Source organism: Neoarius graeffei, chromosome 9 (genome assembly GCF_027579695.1).
Source record: "Neoarius graeffei isolate fNeoGra1 chromosome 9, fNeoGra1.pri, whole genome shotgun sequence".
In the NCBI taxonomy this organism is placed as follows: Eukaryota; Metazoa; Chordata; class Actinopteri; order Siluriformes; family Ariidae; genus Neoarius; species Neoarius graeffei.
This window is the reverse complement of record NC_083577.1, coordinates 51,115,833-51,139,628: the sequence shown is the minus strand read 5'-3', so window position 1 is coordinate 51,139,628 and position 23,796 is coordinate 51,115,833. Positions and strand designations below refer to the sequence as shown.

The 23,796-nt window shown below is 43.5% G+C and overlaps 1 protein-coding gene across 6 annotated transcripts in view; it reads left to right on the top strand.

Moving 5' to 3' along the window:
* Positions 1 to 5,184: 5,184 nt before the first annotated feature.
* Positions 5,185 to 23,796, top strand: part of si:dkey-3d4.3 (leucine-zipper-like transcriptional regulator 1) — a 34,831-nt gene continuing 16,219 nt past the window's right edge. For 2 of the 6 annotated variants that reach the window (XR_009655368.1, XM_060929751.1), the window contains exon 1: positions 5,294 to 5,710. The gene's annotated coding sequence lies outside the window, so the exon portion shown is untranslated. The other 4 variants (XM_060929752.1, XM_060929753.1, XM_060929754.1 and 1 more) reach the window with 4 other exon arrangements.

Here is a 23,796-nt window from a genome sequence, read left to right as displayed (position 1 = left end):
CAGTTCAATATCCACTGACACGGTCGTGAAAACTACGTCCGGTAAGCGATAAGGGTCACTAATCTGTAGGTCGTTTATTTTAGACATATATCTAATTATCTGTTCATTAGAAAAATGAGCCATGTAGTCCATCGGTTGAAATTGATCCATTTTGTATACGAGTGCAGCAGTATTCAACTGTGTTTTTTACCGACAAGATGGTGGCTGTTTACATTCCAGTCACGTGACTGCAAGATCTCTATATTGTGAGTAGTGAACAAGTGAGTGATTTAGGACACAGAGTTTGTAACCAATCAGCACTTATCCTGCTCAAGTTCGATTACCCATTCTATTTTTTGATAAACTTTGGAACTAATCAGAACTAGAAACGAAATAAGAGAAACCTTGTTATAATGTTGTAATATTGGAAGATAATCAGCAGATAAAAATATAAACAAAATTCACCTCGTGGTTCGCTAAGGTTACTGATTCGATATCAAGTAAGTGGTGTTTATTTTGAAAAAATGTACCTGTTGATTATCATAGCTTTTGTTTGGTTCTTCTGAAAAGTCAAATAAAAAGTTTTGTAAGGTTTTTTTTGGCTATTTGGCAGATATTTAGAGTCTTTACACTACACTTATGAAACAAAATGTTCTCGTTAGTATTAGTGACCTTGAAAGAACAGAGAGCACACTTGTGAGATTGAATCAGTTGTTATAACGCTAAAATAAGTGCTACTGGGCAAGGTTTGTTTTGCCTGGCAACACTTGTTCTTACTGTCATACTTTTAAGTAGTTCTTATAAGAGGCAGCAGATGTTTGTCGATAATAATATTTTGAAGTTGGTCTATTCAATAATATATTGTACATTATTCTGTCCACATTCACTGGATATGAGCAATCGCATGCTCTGATTGGCTACTCTACTACTAGGCTATCAGCTCATATACTGTGAGTAGAGAAAAACAAAATGGCAAAGTGTGTTGCTGAACCAACTGAGGATGAAATAAAAGCTCTACTCAAAAACAAAACCCCAAAAAATACAAAAAAGCAACAAAATATTGAATGAAAGTATTTGATGGTAAGAGCATATCTTTTTTTATTTCTCAAGAATTATTATTATAGCATTTTTCACAAATTGCTACTGTCATTTCGCTGGCTTGTTTACATTCTCAGTGGAAATTATTGTGTCGGATATTTGGTACAAAGGTTTTATTTATTGAATTTGCAAAAAAAAAAAAAAGTTCTGTTTCTCAAAATCCAGTGAATGTGGATAGAATAAAACAGTTATTCCAGGCTATGCGCCTCATCAGCTATCAGCTCATGTACGACTCGATTTCATGGAATAACTGTTAATTATACAACACTTAGCTCCTGCCCACTAATTTGATTGGAGGAGTGGATGAGAGTGCTTATATTAATAAATCAGCACTGGGATGCAGCACTGTTTGTATCACTTTGCTTGTCTGTGTTTGACACATAAAATTCCACTTCTGTCAACAGTCCACTGAAACCATTACTACAGTAGTGTTTGAAACATCATCAGCAGTCATGGCAAAGGATACATTTTTCATGGTTATAACTTCAGACTTAAAATATGGAAGCTTGTCAGATGAAGATGAAAAGGAAGGAGAGAAGCCAATTTCACTGGCATAATGTCCTTTGAATGATGAGTCTTGATCAGCATATAGTTTAAAATCAGCATAGTTTCACAGACTCCCACTCAAGGGTGGAGACTGGGGGAGGTGGGTGACTTGGATCTGATTAGAGGGTGTTATACTGTGTGTGTGTGTGTGTGTGTGTGTGTGTGTGTGTGTATGTACAGTGGTGCTTGAAAGTTTGTGAACCCTTTAGAATTTTCTATATTTCTGCATAAATATGACCTAAAACATCATCAGATTTTCACACAAGTCCTAAAAGTACATCAAGAGAACCCAGTTAAACAAATGAGACAAAATATTATACTTGGTTATTTATGTATTGAGGAAAATGATCCAATATTACATATCTGTGAGTGGCAAAAGTATGTGAACCTCTAGGATTAGCAGTTAATTTGAAGGTGAAATTAGAATCAGGTGTTTTCAATCAATGGGATGACAATCAGGTGTGAGTGGGCACCCTGTTTTATTTAAAGAACAGGGTTCTGTCAAAGTCTGATCTTCACAACACATGTTTGTGGAAGTGTATCATGGCACGAACAAAGGAGATTTCTGAGGACCTCAGAAAAAGCGTTGTTGATGCTCATCAGGCTAGCAAAGGTTACAAAACCATCTCTAAAGAGTTTGGACTCCACCAATCCACAGTCAGACAGATTGTGTACAAATGGAGGAAATTCAAGACCATTGTTACCCTCCCCAGGAGTGGTCCACCAACAAAGATCACTCCAAGAGCAAGGCGTGTAATAGTCGGTGAGGTCACAAAGGACCCCAGGGTAACTTCTAAGCAACTGAAGGCCTCTCTCACATTGGCTAATGTTACTGTTCATGAGCCTACCATCAGGAGAACATTGAACAACAATGGTGTGCATGGCAGGGTTGCAAGGAGAAAGCCACTGCTGTCCAAAAAGAACATTGCTGCTCGTCTGCAGTTTGCTAAAGATCACGTGGACAAGCCAGAAGGCTATTGGAAAAATGTTTTGTGGATGGATGAGACTAAAATAGAATTTTTGGTTTAAATGAGAAGCGTGATGTTTGGAGAAAGGAAAACACTGCATTCCAGCATAAGAACCTTATGCCATCTGTGAAACATGGTGGTGGTAGTATCATGGTTTGGGCCTGTTTTGCTGCATCTGGGCCAGGACGGCTTCCCATCATTGATGGAACAATAAATTCTGAATTATACCAGCAAATTCTAAAGGAAAATGTCAGGACATCTGTCCATGAACTGAATCTCAAGAGAAGGTGGGTCATGCAGCAAGACAGCGACCCTAAGCACACAAGTCGTTCTACCAAAGAATGGTTAAAGAAGAATAAAGTTAATGTTTTGGAATGGCCAAGTCAAAGTCCTGACCTTAATCCAATCGAAATGTTGTGGAAGGACCTGAAGCGAGCAGTTCATGTGAGGAAACCCACCAACATCCCAGAGTTGAAGCTGTTCTGTATGGAGGAATGGACTAAAATTCCTCCAAGCCGGTGTGCAGGACTGATCAACAGTTACTGCAAATGTTTAGTTGCAGTTATTGCTGCACAAGGGGGTCACACCAGATACTGAAAGCAAAGGTTCACATACTTTTGCCACTCACAGATATGTAATATTGGATCATTTTCCACAATAAATAAATGACTAAGTATAATATTTTTGTCTCATTTGTTTAACTGGGTTCTCTTTATCTACTTTTAGGACTTGTGTGAAAATCTGATGATGTTTTAGGTCATATTTATGCAGAAATATAGAAAATTCTAAAGGATTCACAAACTTTCAAGCACCACTGTATATATATATATATATATATATATATATATATATATATATATATATTTTTTTTTTTTTTTTTAAATAAAAAAAATTCATGATGTAGAGAAGTACCAAATGGTCAACTCTGTGTTAGCATCGGCCTTGCAAGGTTCAGGATGATTTTAACCAGTAGATGGTATTTTAAACCATTTTCAAACCATAAAATGCCAATTTTTTTAAATAAAAATGGCAATTTTGTCATTATTAACACCAGCACTGATGTGCTTCATCACAGTACACTCATATCATTTAGTTTACAACTCAAAAAGCACACTGAAGTGTGTAATACCTTTTAAACTGAATTAAATGAAAGATACACCACTGTTCATGAAGTAAAATGTTGGTGTTGTGCAGAAAAAAAGTAAAATATTATTTATTACTGTAGTCATTTTGTAAAACTTTTTATGAAATTATGTACATTTGGGGAGTCATAAATTGCTGTCTTATTGTATCCATGCCATGTACGGTAGGTAGCATAATATCTCTATTAAGCCTGACATCCTGCAACATAGAAGAAGAAGAAACCTTTTTGTCACATGCACACTTCAAGCACAGTGAAATTCATCCTCTGCATTTAACCCATCTGAAGCAGTGAACACACGCATGCACACACTACACTACACTACAGCGCCCAGGGAGCAGTCAGGGGTCAGGTACCTTCCTCAAGGGCACTTCAGCCCAAGGCCACCCCACGTTAACCTAACTGCATGTCTTTGGACTGTGGAGCACCCAGAGGAAACCCACGCAGACACAGGGAGAACATGCAAACTCCACACAGAAAGGCCTTTGCTGGCCGCTGGGTTCGAGCTCGGAACCTTCTTGCTGTGAGGCGACCATGCTAACTACTACACCACCGTGCCACACCTCGATCATCTATGCCAATCTGTCATGCGTTGTTTAGACAGTCCTTTACTGAGCCCTGATTAAAACACTGACGTATTTATTAAATTTAACGGGAAAAATATATTCGATTATAGTAAGTTATCTAGTCACTCCAGAATGAAAATATACACTTTTTACATCATTTTTATCTTTATTATTATTATCCATCCATCCATTATCTGTAGCCACTTATGCTGTCCTACAGGGTCGCAGGCAACCTGGAGCCTATCCCAGCTGACTATGGGTGAGAGGCGAGGTACACCCTGGACAAGTCGCCAGGTTATCGCAGGGCTAACACATAGAGACAAACAACCATTCACACCTACGGTCAATTTAGAGCCACCAATTAACCTAACTTGCATGCCTTTGGACTGTGGGGGAAACCGGAGCACACGTAGGAAACCCACACAGACACGGGGAGAACATGCAAACTCCACACAGAAAGATCCTCATTGGCCACTAGGCTCGAACCCAGGACCTTCTTGCTGTGAAGCAACAGTACTAACCACTACGCCACCCCATAATAAGAAGTGAAATATGCAACGTATGTACCATTATAAACTCGAGACATAGCCCCGCCCCACTAACTCTCATAAATGGAGACGCTCCAGGTAGCTATGGAAATTTTTGTATCTTTTCAGTGAGTCAAATCATTTGACTCAGCTTATCAGCAAGAACCGACTCCCAAACGGCTCATGCCATTTATTTTTTCTTTAAAACGGACAAAGTTTGCGGAACAGTTGAAAAGAGATTTTTTTACTGAATTTGAATTTAAATTCATAACCAGAGTAAAAGAGTCTAGATTTACAGCAGAAGGAAAAGTGAAGACAACAACAACAACAACAACAAACGACTCATATATGCGAGTCGGCTCTGTGTTCAGCTCAAACAGCCGGTTCAGTGAGCCGACTCGCTCGCAAACGACACTTCACAAAACAGGAAAGAGTCAAGACGGTAAGCGAACTGAAGAAAAGTCTGAACTTTGTCCGGGGGGGAAAGAAGTTTAGTTATATATCACTACTTAATAGTACGAACAGCAAGAGAGTACTTCGTTAAAAGGGTTTGCGTTATCATGATAAAACGGAAACTGTGTTTCCCGTGACATACTATTCACCGACAAACACTACATTTGTTTGATGAGTAAATGCTGTGTGCTGGAGTAGCGGTAAAGGGTGGGTGGTTGCCAGCCCTGGGGAATGTCGTTGATGCGACCGATAGCTAACGGTCACACCCGGCTGGCTGGTTAAACTTCACAGGCATGTGTGTTCCGGTTGCTTTCTGTTCACAGTTTGCTGAGCGCAGATCCGATCGGAAGCGGGTCTCGTCCGATTATAGATCAGAGAACGTCCAGCTGCACAGCCAAACCATTTACAGAATTCGTAGGAATTTCAACGGGGGTAACTAGTTTCCTATCATGTGAATGTTGTGCAGTCCCCGCTAACCCCTCCCTTCAAGCTCAGCTCAGAGAAGTTGGTCCGTGAGGATTTGTATGTATTTTTAATCCTGTTTGCCAGTCGTTCTTAACTGTAATCCCTAATTATCAAAGCTATTATGATTTATCAGTGAGATCCAGTATTCATTAGTCTATTTGACTGGTGCTTTCAATTTAGTTGTTGAAGTGAAACCTCAAAAACAAGCAGGTCTTTAAATAACTTCAACCTAATGTGTAATGTCAGTGTAAAGTTTATGACTAGAACACAAATATTGTATTCATCTAAATAATGTTCATGGAATGTAAATCTACAAACAGGTCCTTGGCTGGGCGGCACGGTGGTGTAGTGGTTAGTGCTGTCGCCTCACGGTAAGAAGGTCCGGGTTCGAGCCCTGTGGCTGGCGAGGGCCTTTCTGTGTGGAGTTTGCATGTTCTCCCCGTGTCCGCGTGGGTTTCCTCCGGGTGCTCCGGTTTCCCCCACAGTCCAAAGACATGCAGGTTAGGTTAACTGGTGACTCTAAATTGACCGTAGATGTGAGTGTGAATGGTTGTCTGTGTCAGCCCTGTGGTGACCTGGCGACTTGTCCAGGGTGTACCCCGCCTTTCGCCCGTAGTCAGCTGGGATGGGCTCCAGCTTGTCTGCAACCCTGTAGAACAGGATAAAGCGGCTGGAGATAATGAGATGAGATGTGGTCCTTGGCTGCAAAAGAATCTGAGAACACCTGTGGTATGGGTTGTTTTACAATCAGGGTACACAAGCTAAAAATCACATTTAACACTTCTCTTCAATATCAAAAGGCTTGACTAAATAAACTTGGTTGTTTATTGTAGCCCTGTGATAGCTCTATTTACCATGCAAAAAAAAAAAATTGGTGATAACGTTATTTTTGGTGAATGTATGGCAATATATGTCATATTTAGCAAAATTACTCGTGCCATTTAGAAAAAGTGCTTTTTTGACCACAGGTTACTCCAAAAGGGATGCACTTAAATCATTCTTTATACCATAAAACAAATATTTGGTTCCATATCATTGGAAACATACAGTGGTGCTTGAAAGTTTGTGACCCCTTTAGAATTTTCTATATTTCTGCATAAATATGACCTAAAACGTCATCAGATTTTCACACAAGTCCTAAAAGTAGATAAAGAGAACCCAGTTAGACAAATGAGACAAAAATATGATACTTGATTGTTTATTTATTGAGGAAAATGATCCAATATTACATATATGTGAGTGGCAAAAGTATGTGAACCTCTAGGATTAGCAGTTAATTTGAAGGTGAAATTAGAGTCAGGTGTTTTCAATCAATGGGATGACAATCAGGTATGAGTGGGCACCCTGTTTTATTTCAAGAACAGGGATCTATCAAAGTCTGATCTTCACAACACATGTTTGTGGAAGTGTATGATGGCACGAACAAAGGAGATTTCTGAGGACCTCAGGAAAAGCATTGTTGATGCTCATCAGGCTGGAAAAGGTTACAAAACCATCTCTAAAGAGTTTGGACTCTACCAATCCACAGTCAGACAGATTGTGTACAAATGGAGGACATTCGAGACCACTGTTACCCTCTCCAGGAGTGGTCGACCAACAAAGATCACTCCAAGAGCAAGGCGGGTAATAGCAAGGTCACAAAGGACCCCAGGGTAACTTCTAAGCAACTGAAGGCCTCTCTCACATTGCCTAATGTTCATGAGTCCACCATCAGGAGAACACTGAACAACAATGGTGTGCATGGCAGCGTTGCAAGGAGAAAGCCACTGCTCTCCAAAAAGAACATTGCTGCCCATATGCAGTTTGCTAAAGATCACGTGGACAAGCCAGAAGGCTATTGGAAAAATGTTTTGTGGATGGATGAGACCAAAATAGAACTTTTTGGTTTAAATGACAAGCATTATGTTTGGAGAAAGGAAAACACTGCATTCCAGCATAAGAACCTTATCCCAACTGTGAAACATGGTGATGGCAGTATCATGGTTTGGGCCTGTTTTGCTGCATCTGGGCCAGGAAGGCTTGCCATCATTGATGGAAAAATGAATTCTGAATTATACCAGCAAATTCTAAAGAAAAACGTCAGGACATCTGTCCATGAACTGTATCTCAAGAGAAGGTGTGTCATGCAGCAAGACAACAACCCTAAGCACACAAGTCGTTTTACCAAAGAATGGTTAAAGAAGAATACAGTTAATGTTTTGGAATGGCCAAGTCAATGTCCTGACCTTAATCCAATCGAAATGTTGTGGAAGGACCTGAAGCGAGCAGTTCATGTGAGGAAACCCACCAACATCCCGGAGTTGAAGCTGTTCTGTATGGAGGAATGGGCTAAAATTCCTCCAAGCCGGTGTGCAGGACTGATCAACAGTTACTGGAAACATTTAGTTGCAGTTATTGCTGCACAAGGGGGTCACACCAGATACTGAAAGCAAAGGTTCACATACTTTTGCCACTCACAGATATGTAATATTGGATCATTTTCCTCGATAAATAAATGACCAAGTATAATATTTTTGTCTCATTTGTTTAACTGGCTTCTCTTTATCTACTTTTAGGACTTATGTGAAAATCTGATGATGTTTTAGGTCATATTTATGCAGAAATATACAAAATTCCAAAGGGTTCACAAACTTTCAAGCACCACTGTAGTTAAGTTTTAATGTTGAATGCCAGTAAGTTTTCAGACTATTTTGATCAAATTAGTATGTAATTATGTCAAAAAAATGTCCTCTCCAAGACAGCAAATTTTTCAATATAAAATAACATATCTAAAATGATTATTTTCATCCTAAAATGTGGTCAAAATATTGGGACATAAATATTAGAGACAACTAACACAAAGCTTACAGCCTTATATTTAAAAGCACTATGGAAGTAGTGGATTCTGAATTGTCAAAAAAAATGTCCTCTCCGAGAATCACTTCATTTGTTTCTCCCAGCCCTGCTTAAAGCTACACTTATTATACAAACTATTACACATGCCTATCTGTTCTTTAACTTGTCCTTCACTTAAAAACTGGTACAAGAACCAGTTTGAATCAATCTGAATTTTGGACCCCTGTGACACAAACTTTGTACCCTGATTGTAAAACAACCCGTATAGTTAGCTGACACCATTATACACTATATTGCCAAAAGTATTCGCTCATCTGCCTTGACTCACATATGAGCTTAAGTGACATCCCATTTCTAATCCATAGGGTTCAATATGACGTCGGTCCACCCTTTGCAGCTAAAACAGCTTCAACTCTTCTGGGAAGGCTGTCCACAAGCAGTACATTTACATGCACATAGAGAATCGAATTTCTGCCGTTGCTCGACTGAAATCGAAGTTCAAAATGCCATGTATACACCTTAATTCGGCTGAAATTGAACCTAACTTGATTTCTCGGAATCGAGCTACACGACCTAGATTATGCGATTTCTGCCGAGCTACTTAGTGCATGTATACCCTATCGAGCTAGTAGTCGAGCTACTTACTGCCCCTTCCGGAAGTGATGAGTGACGAGACCACAAGCGGGAAACACAACAGCCTCGGTCGGCATGACAACAGTAGTAGCGAGCAGCAGAAGAGGTCAGGAGGAACAAACGAAGAAGAGAAAATGGCGATGTAGAGCTCTCTGAAGTGTGGGTGGAGCACAGAGGACGGCAGGACAAAGCTTCTGGTACTAATAGGCTTTTTATTGTCAGACTTTTCAGTTTAACAGCCTACTTTTATTCTTGAGAGGCGCACGCGCGCGCTGTGTTCTAGTCCTGGGATGAGCTCTCCCCTCTGCCTCCTTAAATAAGGCGCGGTTACTGGGAAGACACACAAACACAGGTTAATTACCGTCAGGTGTAGTGATTCTGCCACTCACCTTCCCTGGCTCCGCCCTCCTGTCACAGACCGGCGCTTGACCACGCCCCCACTGCCACAGGCAAGCAGAAACGTGCACTTCTGGAGCAATGAGGAGACAGAGTTCATGCTCATTCAGCTTAAGGAGTTGAATATATTAAAATTCATGGACGGGAGAAAAACGCGCAATGGAGAACACGGAACTGTGATAACTTTGTTTACACTCTTGAATAGCTCTTCTTCATGACGACAACCGGAAGTGTACCAACACGATGGGGCGTGTAGCGCCACCTGTGGCTCGGGTGCACAATGCACCTCACACAATAGCCCAATTTCATTGTGTGCATGTACGATTGGATTTCTCTGGCACCCTGCTGGGACCTTCAGCTCGATTACCGACAGCAGCTCGATTTGGATGTGCATGTAAACATAGTCAGTGTTTAGGAGTGTGTTAGTCTCCGCTCTAATTCATCCCAAAGGTGTTCTATCGGGTTGAGGTCAGGACTCTGTGCAGGCCAGTCAAGTTCATCCACACCAGACTCTGTCATCCATGTCTTTATGGACCTTGCTTTGTGCACTGGTGTACAGTCATGTTGGAAGAGGAAGGAGCCAGCCCCAAACTGTAAAAACATTTTGCATGCCTAGGTGCTTGATTTTATACACCTGTGGCCATGGAAGTGACTGGAACACCTGATTCCGATAATTTGGATGGATGAGCAAATACTTTTGGCAATATAGTGTACATAGTGATAATGCACTGACAGGGCTTCCCTTTAGGGGCCGACCAGTATGATTCTTCTGGGCTGATACTGATACCGTTTGTTAGTCATCAAGGACACCAGTAACCAATATTTGGGGCAGATGTTCATTTACTATAAATTTGATGGGGCGGCATGGTCCTGGGTTCGAACGAGGGCCTTTCTGTGTGGAGTTTGCATGTTGTCTGCGGTGCTCCGGTTTCCCCCACAGTCCAAAGACATGCAGGTTAGGTTAATTGTGTTAGGGTTTTGCTGGGATTCGAACCTGGTTCGTTGGTGTGATAATCCAGCAAACCCCCACTAGGCCACCAGGGGGATGACTCAAATGCAGAGGCGTGAGGCGGAAGTAGAAAAAGAATCAAAAGGTTTATTTAAACTATATACACTATATACAGGGCAAAACAAAAGACAAAAAAAAAACAAAAGAGTATAATCCAAAAGAAAAGCAAAGTGCAAAAATTCAAAAGCTAAGAAGATCAAAAAACACAGTACAAAGGAAACTGGAGATAAACATAACAGCACAAAGACTCCGTGACAAGAGGACTGAACTCAGGGGTATAAATAGACAAACTAATTAAGGACACAGGTGAAGATAATTAGGCAATTAACACAAACACAAAACACAGGAACAGTGGCGGCCTCTAGAGGCCAAAATAAACACGACATGAAAAGGAAATAACAGCGGCCTCTAGAGGCCAAAACAGTCCTAGTCCTAACAGGACCCCCCCCTCTAGGAGCGTCTCCTGACGTTCCCAGGGCGATCCGGATGGGCCGAATGGAAGTCCCGACATAGTTCTTTATCAAGGACATCCCGAGCAGGAACCCAGCAGCGCTCCTCAGGACCATAGCCCTCCCAGTCCACCAGATATTGCAACCCGCCGCGGACCCGGCGGGAGTCAAGCAGGCGATTCACAGTGAACACAGTCTGCCCCTGGAAGATGCGGGGGGGTGGGGGGTTCCTAGGGGCAGGGGCATACGTAGACGTCAGTACGGGCCGTAACAGGGAAACATGGAAAGTGGGGTTGATCCTCAGAGTCCGGGGCAACTGGAGCCGGTAGGAGACAGGGTTCACCCTGCGCACCACCTTGAAGGGGCCAATGTAGCGAGGAGCAAGCTTGCGGTTCTCCACCCGCAGTGGAAGGTCCTTAGTGGACAGCCAAACACGCTGCCCAGGGCGGAAAGCGTGTGCAGGTCTTCTATGGCGGTTGGCCTGAGTCTGGTTGGTTCTGGAGGTCTGTATGAGGGTCTTCCTGACCTTGCTCCAGGTCTTGCGACACCGTCTCACATATTGGTTGACCGAGGGCACCCCCGCGTCCTCCTCCTGGTCCGGGAACAGAGGTGGCTGGAACCCGAATTGGCACTGGAATGGCGACAGCTTGGTGGCCGATGACTGCAGGGTGTTGTGGGCGTACTCCGCCCATGGCAGCCAGGTGCTCCACGATGTCGGGTTATCCATAGCCAGGCCTCGCAGGGTGGTTTCCAGGTCCTGGTTGAGCCTCTCCGTCTGACCATTGGACTGTGGGTGAAACCCAGAGGAGAGGCTGGCAGTGGCTCCGATGACCTTGCAGAACCCGTGCCACACTCGGGAGGAGAACTGGGGCCCTCGGTCTGAGACGATGTCCTGTGGAAGACCAAAGACTCGGAAGACATGATTAAACAAAAGTTTCGCAGTTTCAAGAGCAGAGGGGAGTTTGCACAGTGGTATGAAGCGGCAGGCCTTGGAGAATCTGTCAACTAAGACCAAAATGACCGTGTTACCTTGTGACTCAGGGAGACCCGTGATAAAGTCGACTGCCACGTGGGACCAGGGACGCCGGGGAATGGTCAGAGGATGCAGGAGACCCTGGGGACGCTGTCGTGGGTTCTTGATTCTGGTGCAAACCTCACAGGACAGGACAAATGACCTTACTTCCTTCTCCATGTTAGGCCACCAGAAGCGTCTTTTCAGGAAGTCCAGGGTCCTCCGAGCTCCCGGGTGGGCGGTGAGAGGGGAAGAGTGACCCCACTGGAGAACCTTGGCCCGGGCTTGATGTGGGACGTACAAGAGGCCTGGTGGCCCCGTCCCAGGACCGGGGTCCTGGCGTTGGGCTCGTCGGACAGCCTCCTCAATACCCCAGCGGACAGGGGCCACAATCCGGGACACAGGGATAATAGGCCCGACTTCATTCTCCCTGTTAGTGGCAGAGAACAGTCTGGACAGTGCGTCAGGTTTGGTGTTCTTGGAGCCGGGGCGGTATGAGAGGGTGAAGTCAAACCGACTGAAAAACAGGGCCCACCTAGCCTGTCGAGGGTTCAGTCTCTTGGCTTGCTGGAGGTACTCCAGGTTCTTGTGGTCAGTCCAAACCAGGAATGGATGTTGTGCTCCCTCCAGCCAGTGCCTCCACTCCTCAAGGGCCAGTTTGACCGCTAGCAGTTCTCGATCCCCCACATCGTACCGGGACTCAGCAGGACTCAGGCGGTGGGAGAAGTAAGCGCAGGGGTGCAGCTTTCCTTCCGAACGTTGAGAGAGCACCGCGCCGACACCACTGTCCGAGGCGTCCACCTCCACGATGAATGGTTGGGAGGTGTCCGGGAGAACCAGAATGGGTGCCGTGCAGAAGCGGTCCTTGAGGTCTTTGAACGCCTTTTCTGCCTGAGGAGACCAGCCATAAGATCCACCTGTCCCTTTGGTGAGGTCAGACATGGGTGCTGCCACAGAACTGAAGTTCCTGATGAACTTGCGGTAGAAGTTAGCGAATCCTAAGAACCGCTGAACCTCCTTAACGGACTTGGGAGTAGGCCAATCCCGGACGGCCAGGGTCTTGGCAGGGTCCATTTGGAGTTGGCCTGTCCGTACAATAAATCCCAGAAAGGAGACCTCGGGAACATGAAATTCGCATTTCTGGGCCTTGGCGAACAGATTGTTCTGTAGCAGCCTCTGGAGAACCTGGCGGACATGGTGGCGGTGCTCCTGCACGGTCTTGGAAAAGATAAGGATGTCGTCGAGGTAGACAAAAACGTATAGGTTAATCATGTCCCTTAAGACGTCGTTGATTAGGGCCTGAAAAACAGCTGGTGCGTTGGTGAGTCCGAAGGGCATCACCTGGTATTCGTAGTGCCCAGACGGGGTGTTAAAGGCAGTCTTCCACTCGTCTCCCTGTCGGATACGGATGAGGTGGTATGCGTTCCGTAGGTCCAACTTGGTGAAGACGGTGGCGCCTTGGAGCAGGTCGAAAGCTGTGGACATCAGCGGAAGGGGATATCGGTTGCGCACAGTGATCTTATTCAGGCCCCTGTAATCAATACATGGTCGGAGCCCCCCATCCTTCTTGCCGACAAAGAAGAAGCCGGCTCCAGCAGGTGAAGTGGAGGGTCGAATAAACCCAGAGACCAGGGCATCTTTGAGGTATTCCTCCATGGCCTTGCGTTCTGGCTGAGAGAGTGAAAACAGTCTGCCACGAGGAGGGGTAGTCCCAGGGAGCAAGTCGATGGCACAGTCGTAGGCCCGGTGCGGAGGAAGAACGGCGGCCCTGCTCTTGCTGAATACCTCCTTGAGATCCCAGTACTCTGTGGGAACTTGAGATAACTCGGTGAGATCAGGGGGCTCGGCAGGAGACACAGGAGAGCTAGAGAGCAGACAAGAGGCATGGCATGCAGGGCCCCATTCCACAACCTGGCTTGTTACCCAGTCTATGCGAGGGTTGTGGCGAGTAAGCCAAGGAAGGCCTAGAATAACTGGGAACTCAGGTGAAGGAATCAGGTGCAGGGATATTTCTTCCTTGTGACCTTGAGACTGGAGGAAAACTGGAGAAGTAACTTGGGTGACTCTTCCATCACCTAACGCTTGGCCATCGAGGGCAGACACAGACAGTGGGACTTCAAGAGGTGCAGTCGGAATATTGATGCTTTGGGCGAAGTGAATATCCATAAAGTTCCCAGCCGCCCCTGAGTCTATCAAAGCTTGACAAGAGTGGACAGACTCACCCCAGGAGATGGAGACCGGGATGTAGATTCCTTGGCCAGGGAGTCCGGGAGAGAGGGTAGGCCCCGTCACAACCCTCCCTCGGCTGGACGGGGCGGTCCTTTTCCCAAGAGTTCGGGACATGATGCTCGGAAGTGACCAGGCTTGCCACAGTAGATGCAGCACTTGTCCCTCCTTCTGCGCTCCCTCTCAGATGCGGAGAGGCGAGTACGACCCACTTGCATGGGTTCTGGACAGTCACTGAAGGAGGTAGACGGTCTCCAGGTAGAGGTAGGGAGGCTGGGGGGGCTCAAGGCTTGGTGGCGTTCTCTCATCCTGTTGTCCAGACGAATAGCATGTGAGATGAGGGTTTCGAGGTCACTTGGGCATCCAATAGAGGCCAGACCGTCCTTGATGGGGTCAGACAGACCATGGTGGAAGGCTGACACCAGGGCAGTCTCGTTCCATCCACTTACTGCTGCGAGTGTTCGGAACGAGATGGCGTAATCTGCGACGCTTCCTCCTTGCCGGATGGACATGAGCTTTCGGGCTGCGTCGGTACTGATGTCTGCCTGATCGAAGACCCGAAGCATCTCTTCAGAAAACAGCTGGAAATCAAAGCACTCAGGTCCCTGTCTTTGCCAGATAGCAGTAGCCCAGGCTCGCGCCTTACCAGCTAATAAGGTGATCACAAAGGCAATCTTGCGGCGATCCGTAGTGTAGGTGGTAGGCTGAAGCTCAAAGGTGAGTTGACACTGGGTAAGGAACTCTCGGCACTCACTGTGCTTGCCGTCATACCTCTGTGGTGCAGGAAGGCTGGGTTCGCGAGGTGAAGAAGGCAGCATTGCAGTAGGCACTGGAGCAGGAGTGGGAGCTGGATCAGGAGCAGGAGATGCAGGCAGAGATGTCAGCTGTGCCAGGGTTTTCCCAATTTGCTGAAGCAGTTCCTCGTGGCGAGCGAGGGCCTCACGTTGGCTGGTGAGCGTACGTCCATGAGCGTCCATGGTCGCTCCGAAGCGTGTCAAAGCTGCCATAATTCCCTGAAGGTTGGCCGGGTAGACAGTTGAAGCAGCCTCTGCTGAGTCGGTCATGACGGAGTCTTTCTGTTAGGGTTTTGCTGGGATTCGAACCTGGTTCGTTGGTGTGATAATCCAGCAAACCCCCACTAGGCCACCAGGGGGATGACTCAAATGCAGAGGCGTGAGGCGGAAGTAGAAAAAGAATCAAAAGGTTTATTTAAACTATATACACTATATACAGGGCAAAACAAAAGACAAAAAAAAAACAAAAGAGTATAATCCAAAAGAAAAGCAAAGTGCAAAAATTCAAAAGCTAAGAAGATCAAAAAACACAGTACAAAGGAAACTGGAGATAAACATAACAGCACAAAGACTCCGTGACAAGAGGACTGAACTCAGGGGTATAAATAGACAAACTAATTAAGGACACAGGTGAAGATAATTAGGCAATTAACACAAACACAAAACACAGGAACAGTGGCGGCCTCTAGAGGCCAAAATAAACACGACATGAAAAGGAAATAACAGCGGCCTCTAGAGGCCAAAACAGTCCTAGTCCTAACAAATTGGTGGCTCTAAATTAACCGTAAAAGAAAGAAAGCACAACTTTATTCATCACACACTTGTGAAATTCCTCTCTGCATTTAACCCATCTGAAGCAGTGAACACACACATACTAGTGCATCTAAAAAAATTAGAATATTGTGAAAAAGTTCAATATTTTCCATCAGTTATTTAAGAAAGTGAAAATATGTTATATATTATAGACTCATTACACAAACTAAAATGTTTCAAGCATTTTTCTATTTTAATTTTCATCAGTATGGCATACAGTACAAAAACAAAAAAAACATCTCAAAATATTAGAATATTTCATTTCGAGTTTGAGTAAAACAGTATGAACACAGTGTATCTCTCGGTCTAGTTCAGTACACACAACCACAATCATGAGGAAGACTGCTGACTTGACTGTTGTCCAGAAGATGATCACTGATGCCCTCCACAAGGAGGGTAAGCCACAAAAGGTCATTGCTGAAAAGGGTGGCTGGAAAAGGTGCACAAGCAACAGGGATGGCCACAGTCTTGAGAGGATTGTCAAGAAAAGTTGATTCAAGAACTTGGGAGAGCTTCACAAGGAGTGGACTGAGGCTGGTGTCAGTGTATCAAGACCTATCACGAACAGACATCTTCAAGAAAGGGGATACAACTTTCGCATTCCTAATATCAAGCTACTCCTGAGCCAGAGACAATGTCAGAAGTGTCTTATCTGGGCTAAGGAGAGAAAGAAATGGACTGTTGCTCAGTGGTCCAAAGTCCTCTTTTCAGATGAAAGTACATTTTGCATTTAATTTGAAAATCACGGTTCTAGAGTCCGGAGGAAGAGTGGAGAGGCACAGAATCCAAGGTGTTTGAAGCCCAGTGTGAAGTTTCCACAGTCTGTGATGATTTGGGGTGCCATGTCATCTGCTGGTGTTGGTCCACTGTATTTTATCAAGTCCAAAGTCAACACAGCCATCTACCAGGAGATTTTAGACCACTTCATGCTTCCATCTGCTGACGAGCTTTTTGGAGATGCTGATTTCCTTTTCCAGCAGGACTTAGCACCTACCCACAGTGCCAAAACTACTACCAAATGGTTTGCTGACCATGATATTACTGTGTTTGATTGGCCAGCCAACTTGCCTGACCTGAACCCCATAGAGAATCTATGGGGTATTGTCAAGAGAAAGATGAGAAACACCCGACCCAAAAATACAGATACGCTGAAGGCCACTATCAAAGCAACCTGGGCTTCAATAACACCTCAGCAGTGCCACAGACTGATCACCTCCATGCCACACCTCATTGATACAGTAATTCATGGTAAAGGAGCCCCAACCAAGTATTGAGTGTATAAATGAATATACTTTTCAGAAGTTGGACATTTCTGTATTGTAAATCCTTTTTTTGATTGATCTTAGGGAATATTCTAATAATTTGAGATACTGGATTTCTGATTTTCATGAGCTATAAGCCATAATCATCAAAATTAAAGCAAAAAAGGCTTTAAATATTTCACTTTACATGTAATGAATATAGAATATATGAAAGTTTACTTTTTTGAATTAAATTATGAAAAAAAAGGAACTTTTTCATGGTATTCTAATTTTTTGAGATGCACTAGTATACCCAGAGCAGTGGGCAGCTATGCTAACAGCGCCTGGGGAGCAGTTGGGAGTTAGGGCACCTCAGCCCAAGGCCGTCCCATATTAGCCTAACCACATGTCTTTGAACTGTGGGGGAAACCGTAGGACACCCACACAGAACATGCAAACTCCACACAGAAAGCGCCGGTCACTGGGCTCGAACCCAGAACCTTCTTGTTATGAGGCGACCATGCTAACCACTTACACCACCGTGCCGTGTAGGTGTGAATGGTTGTTTGTCTCTGTGTCAGCCCTGTGATAACTTGTCCAGGGTATACCCCGCCTCCACCCATAGTCAGCTGGGATAGGCTCCAGCTTGCCTGCGCCCCTGTAGAACAGGATAAGTAGCTACAGATGATGGATGGATAAATTTGATGTTTGTAGTTTGAAAATTTACAAGAATTCAATTCTTACTCACAACTTGTATTAAATAGACACACTATTTAATATTAGAACATTATATAAAAAAGTACTTTGAACAAAAAAAAGTGTGAAAAGTATACTGACGACAGTCATCATCTCAAGGGGTGCAAGAGTGAGTAAGTAAAATAGGACAGAGTGCATTGTGCTTTTTGTCAACTGTGTTGTTCATCCTTGGCATGTTCTGACATTTCCTCTTGCTGTGGAAGTGAATGCAGGTCATGCTTAAATCCTGTGTTTTCTCACAAACACCAAAAAGTATGTTTCATTGGATCCAGTAGTGCTGTGGGTGGCACACAGACTGCAAAAGTGTTGACTGATTGTACTCAATACGTCACCCACATTTCAAGCAATCCAGTAATGCTGTAGCCTAGTCAGTGCTTTTCCCTTTATAATAATGGAAAAATGCAATAAATGTTCAAGTGTTTCTGTACTGTACCTCATTTGTGTTATCACAAGATGAAAACACTCCACTGTCCCAGGAGGTTTGGAGATTTGGATAGGTGGATAGACCAGTGGATCTCAGAATGGGTTCTGGGGTGTCCATGAAACATAGCCCAGGGGGTCTGTGATCATTTTTGCTATATTGGTGGAAACTAACTTGTTTTGTGGACGTAACATAATATTAAATTTAACTATAAATGGACAAAAAGTATGATGTGTCATTCTTTAGTAAACAGTTGTAATCGTTGGAAAATTGCTGTGAGGTAAGAGGAATAAAACATTTCAGATACTACTCTGGAGTGGTAACAGGAAATTTGCTTCATCACACCACCCGAGGGTTGATGATTTTCCTATAACTGCACATCCCCATGTGTTTTGTTCTTTACTGTATGTTTAGTCTCCTGGCTTACAGTGGTGCTTGAAAGTTTGTGAACACTTTAGAATTTTTTATATTTCTGCATAAATATGACCTAAAACATCATTAGATTTTCACACAATTCCTAAAAGTAGATAAAGAGAACCCAGTTAAACAAATGAGACAAAATTATTATACTTGGTCATTTATTTATTGAGGAAAATGATCCAATATTACATATCTGTGAGTGGCAAAAGTATGTGAACCTCTAGGATTAGCAGTTAATTTGAAGGTGAAATTAGAGTCAGGTGTTTTCAATCAATGGGATGACAGTCAGGTGTGAGTGGGCACCCTGTTTCATTTAAAGAACAGGGATCTATCAAAGTCTGATCATCACAGCACATGTTTGTGGAAGTGTATCATGGCATGAACAAAGGAGATTTCTGAGGACCTCAGAAAAAGCGTTGTTGATGCTCATCAGGCTGGAAAAGGTTACAAAACCATCTCTAAAGAGTTTGGACTCCACCAATCCACAGTCAGACAGATTGTGTACAAATTGAGGAAATTCAAGACCACAGTTACCCTCCCCAGGAGTGGTCGACCAACAAAGATCACTCCAAGAGCAAGGTGTGTAATAGTCGGTGAGGTCACAAAGGACCCCAGGGTAACTTCTAAGCAACTGAAGGCCTCTCTCAAATTGGTTAATGTTCATGAGTCCACCATCAGGAGAACACTGAACAGCAATGGTGTGCATGGCAGGGTTGCAAGGAGAAAGCCACTGCTCTCCAAAAAGAACATTGGTGCTCATCTGCAGTTTGCTAAAGATCACGTGGACAAGCCAGAAGGCTATTGGAAAAATGTTTTGTGGACGGATGAGACCAAAATAGAACCTTTTGGTTTAAATGAGAAGCATTATGTTTGGAGAAAGGAAAACACTGCATTCCAACATAAGAACCTTATCCCATCTGTGTAACATGTTGGTGGTAGTATCATGGTTTGGGCCTGTTTTGCTGCATCTGGGCCAGGACGGCTTGCCATCATTGATGGAACCATGAATTCTGAATTATACCAGCGAATTCTAAAGGAAAATGTCAGGACATCTGTCCATGAACTGAATCTCAAGAGAAGGTGGGTCATGCAGCAAGACAACGACCCTAAGCACACAAGTCGTTCTACCAAAGAATGGTTAAAGAAGAATAAAGTTAATGTTTTGGAATGGCCAAGTCAATGTCCTGATCTTAATCCAATCAAAATGTTGTGGAAGGACCTGAAGCGAGCAGTTCATGTGAGGAAACCCACCAACATCCCAGAGTTGAAGCTGTTCTGTATGGAGGAATGGGCTAAAATTCCTCCAAGCCAGTGTGCAGGACTGATCAACAGTTACCGTAAACATTTAAGAAGTGACACCAGTCACTTTTGCACCTGGAGGGCACTGGGAGCGCTGTGAGAATCATGTTCTTTGACTTCTGCAGTGCTTTCAACACAATCCAGCCATCACTGTTTAAGGGGAAGCTGGAGGGAGCTGGTGTCGACTGCCACCTGACTGCATGGATCATCGACTACCTCATTAACAGACCACAGTATGTGAGGCTCCGCAACTGTGTGTCTGATGTGGTAGTCTGCAGCACAGGGGCTCCACAGGGTACAGTGTTCTCTCCTTTGCTCTTTACACATCTGACTTCAGCTACAGCATGGACAGCTGCCACCTCCAGAAGTTCTCAGATGATACAGCCATCGTTGGACATGTGTCAGAGAGGGACGATCTGGAGTACAGAGAGGTCATCACCAGCTTTGTCGCCTGGTGCGAACTGAACCACCTGCGCATCAACACCAGCAAGACAAAGGAGGTGGTGATCGATTTCAGAAGGACAGTTCCTCAAATTGCACCAGTGAACATCCAGGGTTTGGACATTGAGATCGTGGAGGAGTAGAAATACCTGGGTGTTTACTTCAACAACAAACTGGACTGGACTAACAACACAGATGTCCTGTACAAGAAGGGCCAAAGTCGTCTCCACCTCTTGAAGACTGAGGTCTTTTGGTGTGTGCAGGACACTGCTTAGGACTTTTTATGACTCTGTGGTAGCATCAGTGATTTTTCTACACTGTGGTCTGCCGGGGCTGTGGAAGTTCAGAGAGGGACAGGAAGAAACTTAAACTGGTCAGAAGGGCTGGCTCAGTCTTGGACTGTCCTCTGGACTCCATTGAGGTGGTGGGTGAGAGGAGGATGTTAGCCAAGCTGACCTCAATCATGGATAACCCCTCTCACCCCCTACATGAAGCTGTGGGGGCTTTAAGCAGCTCTTTTAGTAGTAGACTGCTACACCCACGGTGTAAGAAGGAGAGATACCGTAGGTCATTCATACCTGCTGCTGTCAGACTGTATAACACCCACAACTTGTAACGTAGCACCAATAACCTGTTTGTCATTATAGTTGCACTACTTCACCACTACTACCTCTGCCATCTCTCATCGATGCAATAATATAGGCCTTAAACTATTTTTATGCATACTTGTGTGTATACAGAGTCTACCTGTAATGTGCAATTTTTCTATACTTTTTCACGGTAGATAATGCAAATAGCCCTTTGTATTTAATCCTTCGTTTGTCTAATTTTTATTTCAGTTTTATTTGTTATCTGTTTGACATTTTCTTGCTCCTGTAACACGTGAATTTCCCCGATGTGGGATGAATAAAGTGAATCTAATCTAATCTCAATTGCAGTTATTGCTGCACAAGAGGGTCACACCAGATACTGAAAGCAAAGGTTCACATACTTTTGCCACTCACAGATATGTAATATTGGATCATTTTCCTCAATAAATACAACCCCGATTCCAAAAAAGTTGGGACAAAGTACAAATTGTAAATAAAAACGGAATGCAATGATGTGGAAGTTTCAAAATTCCATATTTTATTCAAAATAGAACATAGATGACATATCAAATGTTTAAACTGAGAAAATGTATCATGTAAAGAGAAAAATTAGGTGATTTTTAAATTTCATGACAACACCACATCTCAAAGTTGGGACAAGGCCATGTTTACCACTGTGAGACATCCCCTTTTCTCTTTACAACGGTCTGTAAACGTCTGGGGACTGAGGAGACAAGTTGCTCAAGTTTAGGGATAGGAATGTTAACCCATTCTTGTCTAATGTAGGATTCTAGTTGCTCAACTGTCTTAGGTCTTTTGTGTCGTATCTTCCATTTTATGATGCGCCAAATGTTTTCTATGGGTGAAAGATCTGGACTGCAGGCTGGCCAGTTCAGTACCCGGACCCTTCTTCTACGCAGCCATGATGCTGTAATTGATGCAGTATGTGGTTTGTCATTGTCATGTTGGAAAATGCAAGGTCTTCCCTGAAAGAGACGTCGTCTGGATGGGAGCATATGTTGCTCTAGAACCTGGATATACCTTTCAGCATTGATGGTGTCTTTCCAGATGTGTAAGCTGCCCATGCCACATGCACTAATGCAACCCCATACCATCAGAGATGCAGGCTTCTGAACTGAGCGCTGATAACAACTTGGGTCGTCCTTCTCCTCTTTAGTCCGAATGACATGGCGTCCCTGATTTCCATAAAGAACTTCAAATTTTGATCCGTCTGACCACAGAACAGTTTTCCACTTTGCCGCAGTCCATTTTAAATGAGCCTTGGCCCAGAGAAGACGTCTGCGCTTCTGGATCATGTTTAGATACGGCTTCTTCTTTGAACTATAGAGTTTTAGCTGGCAACGGCAGATGGCACGGTGAATTGTGTTCACAGATAATGTTCTCTGGAAATATTCCTGAGCCGATTTTGTGATTTCCAATACAGAAGCATGCCTGTATGTGATGCAGTGCCGTCTAAGGGCCCGAAGATCACGGGCACCCAGTATGGTTTTCCGGCCTTGACCCTTACGCACAGAGATTCTTCCAGATCCTCTGAATCTTTTGATGATATTATGCACTGTAGATGATATGTTCAAACTCTTTGCAATTTTACACTGTCGAACTCCTTTCTGATATTGCTCCACTATTTGTCTGCGCAGAATTAGGGGGATTGGTGATCCTCTTCCCATCTTTACTTCTGAGAGCCACTGCCACTCCAAGATGCTCTTTTTATACCCAGTCATGTTAATGACCTATTGCCAATTGACCTAATAAGTTGCAATTTGGTCCTCCAGCTGTTTCTTTTTTGTACCTTTAACTTTTCCAGCCTCTTATTGCCCCTGTCCTAACTTTTTTGAGATGTGTTGCTGTCATGAAATTTCAAATGAGTCAGTATTTGGCATGAAATTTCAAAACGTCTCACTTTTGACATTTTATATGTTGTCTATGTTCTATTGTGAATACGATATCAGTTTTTGAGATTTGTAAATTATTGCATTCCGTTTTTATTTACAATTTGTACTTTGTCCCAACTTTTTTGGAATCGGGGTTGTAAATGACCAAGTATATTATTTTTGTCTCATTTGTTTAACTGGGTTCTCTTTATCTACTTTTAGGACTTGTGTGAAAATCTTATGACATTTTAGATCATATTTATGCAGAAATATAGAAAATTCCAAAGGGTTCACAAACTTTCAAGCACCACTGTATGTATAATATGTCCTGCACAGATTTTTGAACAAATGCGCTTATGTAAGCTGTTGTTCATTAAAAAGTCAAGCTCACATAAACACACCACATCATTATCAAAACTATCATATTTATTACTAGGTTCTTACAGTTATTAGTCTGTTTAACTAGTCAGGTTAAAAAAAGCTAATTTTTGTCTGTGGAAATTTTAGGAATTTAAAAAAAAAAAAACCCTCTCAGAATAATAGCTAAAATATTGTACATGTTTAAATAACGAGCCTCACTATAAGAATTCAATAATTAATATAATACCTTTTGATAATATGTTAATATTGGGTATTTAATTATTTACAGGTGCTTATAATCAAGCTGTTTTTTTTTTGTCATATTTAGAGGCACATTTTGGTTAAATAAAGTGTATAAATATGGATTATAGTGGTCATGTGAGAGCCTCCTACAGGCCTGGTTTAATAACTTGGAGTAAAATTTAATATACAGTGGTGCTTGAAAGTTTGTGAACCCTTTAGAATT